The 8,059-nt window shown below is 40.4% G+C and overlaps 1 long non-coding RNA gene across 1 annotated transcript; it reads right to left on the bottom strand.

The window, feature by feature from the left end:
• Positions 1–1,097: 1,097 nt before the first annotated feature.
• On the bottom strand, positions 1,098–7,096 carry LOC127577398 (uncharacterized). Its single transcript, XR_007957371.1, has 3 exons — positions 6,686–7,096; positions 2,777–2,901; positions 1,098–1,724 (listed from the first exon to the last, which is right to left on the bottom strand). It is a non-coding gene; the product is annotated as an uncharacterized LOC127577398 (long non-coding RNA).
• Between the last annotated feature and the right edge of the window lie 963 nt (positions 7,097–8,059).

Here is an 8,059-nt window from a genome sequence, read left to right as displayed (position 1 = left end):
TCAACATCACTGCTCTGCAGCCTCGACACGTATACTGATGGTATGCTTGCAACACCTTATTCATCTTCAGAACGAGTACTGTCAGCAGAGATGTGCTTGTTTTACTTTAATCCATCATGTAAGGCAATTGCAGGTGTTGTTGTCTGGGTAAATTCCCCGCTGCAAGTGATGGGAAATGTTGCTGCAGCTTCCACAAGGAGTTCTGTGTCAGGGCACGAGTGGGAGAATACTGTGAACGGCTGACAGCAACTTCAAGGCTTTGTACACATGGAGAAATACCAGTGAGGGAAATGTTCACAGTTGATGGTTTGCTGATATTTCACTGAAAAATCCAAGCCAAGAATATTTGAAAGGAACAATTTGTCATTGTTGAACTGGGTTTTGATCTGTTTTATCTTACATGGTGCCTTCCTTCTCTCGTTCAAGTGCCTAAAACACGATTTTGTTTTAAATTCATCAATACACTGCAATACTACTGGTTACAGAGATCGTGATGACTATGAATGTCTAAACAGTTATCTTTCGTTGCACTGTTTGATATCTGCAGAATGGCATTGTTTCAGTCAAAGAAGCCTTTCTAAAAACTGCAGCCACGGTTGCCAGGTACTTCGTTGGGTAGAAGATGACTTTGCAATAGTGTAACATAGGTGGGAATGGGTTTGAAGCCTATTCTATGTCTCTCCCTGATTTTTATTTCCAGATAACTGGTCAAATAAATATTCTGGAGGCATGCAAAGCTGGGAAGAATATCACAGAGGACAGGGGGGTGTGGGAATGGTCAGGGAGATGGTTAGGGAGATGACCAGGGAGAGCTGAGGAAGTAATGGAGGGAAGGGTCAAGAAGGTGACTGAGGTGATGAGTGGAAGGGTTGGGGAGACTGATGGGCCCAGTGGCATCAGCAGTGAGAGGGTGTGGGTGCAGTGAGAGGGTGTGGGTGCAGTGAGAGGGTGTGGGTGCAGTGATGTGAAATCTGAAAATTTAAAGATAGCATCTCGAATAAAATGAAATAAAATTCAGAAGGAAAACGGGCTGACGTTTGCTCTTACTTTATTTACATTCTCACATAAAATCAAGATCTATGCCAAACACTGAAAATTCAAACATGTCCCATTTTTGGGCTATGAAAGGCTGCTGTATTTTGTTGATAAAACATTTACAAATATGCTTCTTAATTTAATGCAAGAATATGTCAGTCGTAACTGATGGGGAAACATCAACGGTTTGTATGCATGTCTAATGCCATGGCTTTCAGTTAAACTTCAATCACCTTTGATTCAAACATTTTTGGCAGATGAAAGGCTTCAGAATTGGCCTACAGTGGCTGTAATTACAGCCTCAAACCAGAGATGGCAAGTCCTCCATTTATCCTGGAAATAAGTAGTAACCAAACATTTTATTCATTTTATAAAACTCCCTATTGATATTTTTAAAATGTCTCTAATCACCCAATCTTTTAAATATGCACCTCCAACATCAAAAGAATAATTACAATTTGAGATATATATACACCACATTATTTTTCGATAGAAAATTCGACCTTCCATGGATGGGATTGTATTTTTCCGTTTATGGGCTGATAGCTGCAGTAGTTCACTGCAGGGTTCACTGTGATTACTACACTAATCACAATTTAACATGCATAAAAGTTCTGCTAATAAAGCAGAAATCCTCGGCGCCAATATTCTTTGAAGTTTGCCTAGCACAAAATTTCTGTTGAAATTCTCTGAAAAACAATGGAGTACAAATTAGTTTTCAACCGTTTGTGCTGAATGAGCAATATAATCACAATTGCACATTATACTTTGTTTCCAAAATTTGGTTCCATTGACTTCAGTATTTATAGTGCATATTTAACACATGATAAATTTCCACCCCAATGGCTTTAAGGTGACTAATCATAATATGAGAAAAATGCCAATTCAGCAAACATAAAGGTTAGGAAAATCTTGTGAAAAATTATTTTGTATTCCTTAAAATCAAGTCACTAAACAGTCTAATTTGGCACATATTTTGTTTGTGCCTTCAAGAATAAGCATTCTTCTTTCTCTAATCTTTCATTATTTTCAATGGCTCTGAGCGACATATTAATTGGACCTGGAACCCTCACTATGTTGGGACTCGGGTATTTAGCTATTCAACAATGATAATCGTTACACTTCCGGCATGCTTAATCATCTACAATTGTATAGAAAGCCAAACAGTCATTAATCCTAATGCAATAAGAATTAGGTTAAAATTAAGTCCAGTAAGGAACTACTTATTTCATGTGAGCATGTCTTCATCATTTACCATTTTAGTTGAGCTGTTTTAGGCAGTGTTGCACAAATTTGCTCCTCCAGTCATGGAGTCATACAGCATGGAGACAGGCCCTTCAACCCACACAGCCAGCCATCATGCACCCATTTACGCTAATCCTACTTTATTCTACCCACATTCCCATGAACACCACCACTCACCTACGCACATGCGGCAATCTACAGAAGTCAATTAACCCACCAGCCCACACATCCTTGGGATGTGGGAGGAAGCTGGAGCACCCAGCCAGTGGAAACCCATACAGTCACAGAGAGTATGTAAGCTACGTATACACAGGAGCAGTGAGACAGCAGCCGGTCTAGCTGTGCCCCTTTGCTGCCCTCTGATTGCTTTTGCTATAAACTAACGTGCTATTTCACCAATGCATGGGAGACCAAGTAGAATAGTAATCCTTCATCCACATCTCAGAGATACATCGATACATCAATCTTTCTCCAGCTAGTCATCTTTCTCTCCTACCTTATCCATTTGCTGCTTTTCAGTGGCTCTTCCTCAAACTCAATAATTCTGCAATCTGCATCAGTATTATTAATGAGTTAGTGCTGGGCAAAAGCAGAGTACCAAAAACCGCAGATGCTGGAAACCTGAAATGAAAAGAGCAAATGCAGGAAACACTCGGTAGGTCAGGCAACATCAGCGGAGAGAGAAACAGGATCAACACTTCAGGTTGGATAGCTTGCATAGATATTCAGCTGCCCAGGCTATCCAACTGGAAGTGTTGATTCTGTTTAGATATTCTGTCATAGATATTCATCTTTACAATGAAGGGATGCATAAGGAACATAATAACATATTTACCTTCATAAGAAAGATTCATAAGAAGCTGATTCATGACTATATAATAATCGTTCAATGCAAGCTTTAGTGATTATGCACTATTAATTTAGTGGATAGGTTGATCCAATCAATACTCACAGCTTGACCTTGATAATTCTGGGATAAGTTGATGGACTGAACGAATAAGAAAAATTGTAGGCTTTCTCCTGGAACCTAACTTACATGTGCTCCTTTAATTATCCAACAGATGGATGAAATGTGCGCTAAAAACATATTTGTCTTTTCCCTGAAAATCACAAGTAGCTGCTTTCAGGGGGTAGCAAATCAACCAGATTGAGACGCCATCACAAATCTCCTCCAGTCTCCCTCCTTAACTGCTTCTTGGATTTTCTTTATCCTGAAGACTGTTGCCCATCACTTTCAGAATACTCTTCTGTCAGAAAAGTATGGGAGTCAAAGGAATTTAAAGCTCAATACAGGGATTATTTTAATAGCCAATATACAAGGAAAAACAAAGGAAATGATAAAGAGATCAATAATCCCTTCAACCTGTTTAAACCTTCCTCCTGATATGTGAACAGATATATGGTATAATTTATAGTTTAGGTGTTTATTTTGCATCTTCACCTGATCTCATCTTCACCAGATACTTGATATTTTGGGGACAGCAGATCACCAACTAATATTTCACACTAATAGCTATTGTTATGTAAATGTTATCATAATTCTTGTGAAAGTCAGTCAACAATAAAAATTCCTCACCCCCAAGTTAATGATGTTAAGGTTGCCAATTAAGTTAGACGCACTATGTGCCTCAGGGGTATAACATATACTTAAAAAGAAATCACAAGGGGGAGAAAAAGAATATTAATTTTGAAGGAGTGTTGAACTCATGCTACTTGTAATATTGCAGATAAATATCAAGGCCAGTGCATGCATTGTCAAGGGAAGAAGAAAGCATTATAATTAGATGTACTTCATTTCATGTAAAAGCTATTTCTCTTAACATTTATCTCAGCTACCCCATTAAAATCTTGATGCTTGAATACGTCATCATTTCCAAGCCATCAGTTGAGAGAATATGAAAGTTTAATGATGTTTCTCCATTGTTTTTGAAGTAAAGGAATTATCTATACAATCAACATATGCAGAAAAATATCAGCCAAGTTTATAGACTCATTCACTGGCTCCTAAACTTCAGGAATGAGTGTTTCAGTTGTTCGTACTTTGTGAAGCATGCACCTACCCCATAAACACCTGATCATGTCATGAGCCAATTCTTTTGAAGAGTTGGGACCATCCCATAAACTACCAGCAGTCTTACGATCAGAGCAACCACTGTGAAGGGTGTACTTTTCCTTTTTTTTGTGAATGTTCGAGTTAAATTATGAAAGTCTCTGAGAAGATGAAGATGGGACCCTGCCCCAACCCCACGGAGTGAGCCCTACACCCAGTGTGGGAACTTCTCGACTAGTCAAATAAGAAATAATAAAGATTTGCTCTTCTGTATATTTAACTTGAGATCCTTTATTTACCCTAAACAAATAAATGTCCTTTAGACTTGCCTAAATAGAATGGATGTTGAGAAAATGTTCAAACCCACTCTGAATTTCTGATGCAGCCATGTCCAAAGCTGTTTTCAAAGCTAGTAAATTGGCCAGAGTGAAAACCATTGGGCTGAGCCATGTTGACTGACTGACTGACTTAATAGGGAAATCTCTGTTAGGCTTCTGAGCTTCAGCATCTCTCGGACTTCTGTGAATGCTTGGGCCAAATGCTGAAGTCCCAAGTGATCTGAAGATCAGATGCCAGCACATTTAACCTGCTGCCTGAGTCCAGCACTGCATTACTGACATGCTGAAGAGAAAGCCAAGGAGTACTTCATGTCTGGACCCTCACTGTGTGCCACGGATGGCTGGCAAAAGTAGCACACCCCCATTCATATGAATTGGATTGCCAACTCTGTGGGAAAAGTTAAATCTTTGACATTTTATTTTAATATTTTAACTCATTACTTGCATCTTTAATTATTTTAAAAATAGTATTTATTTTAAAACCATTCAAAGGGCCATCTAGTATTCCAGGGGCACAATCTGATGCCTACTCATCACTTGGAGACTGCTCCAAGCTCTCCACTGGTGGTAAATCCGCACAGGAGTCTGGGCTTCAGACTCTCCATCTCACTGCAAACCTCCTCCAGCTTCACCCCTCAAATCTCCCCAGACATTTTTCCATTCTTATTGTAATTTGGCGGGATTAAACCAAATTAATACGGCTAGCTAAAACCAAGAAAATATTTTCCAATAAGTATGCTGGATCAAGAGAGAGGTTAAAAGTAGGACAAAATAATTCTGTTTTAGGTTGAAGCATTCCTTATGTCAAGCTGGTGAATTCAGGACAGGAGGAGGATCTCCAACACTGGCCTATGTGGTTGGAATCAGTCAGTCAGGTACCCCTGCGCTGCAAGAAATGATTCCTCAGTCAGATACTGATTACTGAGGAGAGAATACCTCTTGGCGATGTTGCACCAACTACATCTCCACTGCAGGAGGAACCACAAATAATCCACTGAGGGGATAGGGTGAAGAGGTTTTGTTTTATAATCACATAAATAAATGAGAAGGCAGAAGGTTTGAGGAAGCAGAATGGATGAATAAACAGCCAACTAAATATTTGATACCAAAGCAAATAATGCAAATCCACCTTAGAGACAGGCAAAATAATTAATATTTTACAATGTAATTATCAAGAATTAGGGATTTGGAAAGAAGGAACGAACATAATTTACATCAATAGTGTTTTCATGAATGGTAAAAAATAACTGCACAAATATTGTTTATCATACTTGTTTCAGTATTACTAAAGGACTGGAAATATTTATCTCATGTGTATCTCATGTTACTCAGCTGATTGCTTCAAAAATATGCTCTGTTGCAATTATGGTTAAACTGTCATTTTTATACTGCAGCATTATAAACATCAGATTTTGGACTTCATGTCTCAGAATAACAGTGCAAAACGTGTGAAATGATTTTTGCCACTTATTCTCTTTGGTTTAATTGATGTTTTTATTTTGGAATGGATGTCCAGTTTCCTAAATCAAGATCTGCCCAAAGGTTGCATTGGATGGACTGCCATGAGTTAGACCTCCATGGTTTTTATAGCAATGTCATCTGTAAATAGCAGACAACAAGATAAAAATTGCCTGTTAAATTTCACCTTGAACAATTTATACCACAATATGAAGATATGGCTGTCAAAATTGTGATAATAATGGGTTAAAATCTAGGAGTTAGTACGGGCAGAGAAGAGGGTTAGGGAAGAGACGCAAGAATTAACAGACTTAATGCCCACGGGAGTGGCAAGAAATCGGAGCCATTATAACACTACACATCATTTCCAAAGCTCTGGGGAGCCAGTGCACTAGCGGCCGACAATAACTGGCCCCAAGATTGAAAGTATACTCGCTTTTTCTAATGAGCCATTAAATCGCATCAATCTACGTATCGTCTGTGAAAAATGGTGGCCGTCAGAAGGCGAGTGGGACGGTAAGGTAAATTTGAGGGTCACTATAGTCATAGAGAGTCATACCGCACGGAAACAGGCCCTTCGGCTCGCCATGTCCATTCCGACCTTGTGCTATCGACGCTAACCCTGTTTGCTCGCGATCTGTCCGTCTTTGCGCCTGGTTCACCCTCCGCGGTCGGCTGGGACATCACCCTTTCACGTCCGCTTGAGCTCCATCGTGCCGTGTTCCTATCAGGTCCGCGTGAGCTCCACCGTGCCCTCTCCCTTTCGCGTCCGCTTGAGCTCCACCGTGCCGCCTTCCTTATCAGGTCCGTGTGAGTTCCCTCCTGCCCTCTCATTTTCACGTCCGCTTGAGTTCCACCGTGCCGTGTCCCTTTCAGGTCCGCGTGAGCTCCACCCTGCCCTCTCCCTTTCACGTCCGCTCCGTTCCCGAGCAGTCAACCCAATACCAGCCATTCCAAATCTGAGCGCTTCCCGAACTCTCAATCTCTACTAAGAAGTACAGAGCAGCAAAGTGCAACCTGCTGGTTCCCCTCCAAGTCACACACTACCGTGAACTGGAATTATATTACTTTATTGTTGCTGTATTTAAGTCCTGGAACTCCCGACTCAATTATGTTATTGGAGCACCTTCATCAGAAGGGCAGTCACATCATCAGAAGGGCAGTCACATCATCAGAAGGGCAGTGCTGGGGCGACTGCTTGGGAACAGAGCGGACGTGAAAGGATGACGGCAAGCTGGAGCTCACACGGACCCGGAAGGGACACGGCACGGTGGAACCCAAAAAGGAGGCAGGGCAGTTAGGAATGTGCAATAAATTCTGACATTGCCAGTGACACACAAATCCCAAAAATAAATTGAGGGAAAGCACCATGGCTGTATCTGATTCTGCACATTAAAATCACAGACCATCACTTGCCCTTGCCAGTGCTGAAGACCTTTTCTGTTTGTGGTTGCATTGAATGACTGATTGTGTTGTTCCCTGCTCCTACCATCCTCATTTCCAGCCAGCAACCCACATTTTCTTGCAAATATAAGTTTGGCATGTAGATGAAAATTTACTTTCCTAGCTGCAGTCTTGCAGTGGATAATTTTCTTCTCATATCCCAGTACTTGCATTTAAAATGTGCCAGAGTGACCTCAAGCAACCGCCATTTACATCAGGTTGTTAGCATTGTAAAACCTCCCCAGTGCTTCATTGGGGCATTATCAGATAGAATCTGGCTCAAAGCCATGGGAGAATATAATAGGGGAAACAACAAAAGCTTGGTTAGAGACTAAAAGAAGACCCAATCTAAATTGAAAGATGAACTTCAGAAAGTCACTGCTGAGATGTAGACAAGACGGACAAAAGTGTGGAAAAATAATAGTTATTTTCTATTAATGTTTCTGAGATTTTGTATTTCTTTTAAAACATGTAAATCACCTCAGAGACT

The sequence above is a fragment of the Pristis pectinata genome, chromosome 13, assembly GCF_009764475.1.
Source record: "Pristis pectinata isolate sPriPec2 chromosome 13, sPriPec2.1.pri, whole genome shotgun sequence".
Classification (NCBI taxonomy): Eukaryota; Metazoa; Chordata; class Chondrichthyes; order Rhinopristiformes; family Pristidae; genus Pristis; species Pristis pectinata.
Note: the sequence above shows the minus strand (reverse complement) of the source record. Positions and strands in the feature narration are given on the sequence as shown.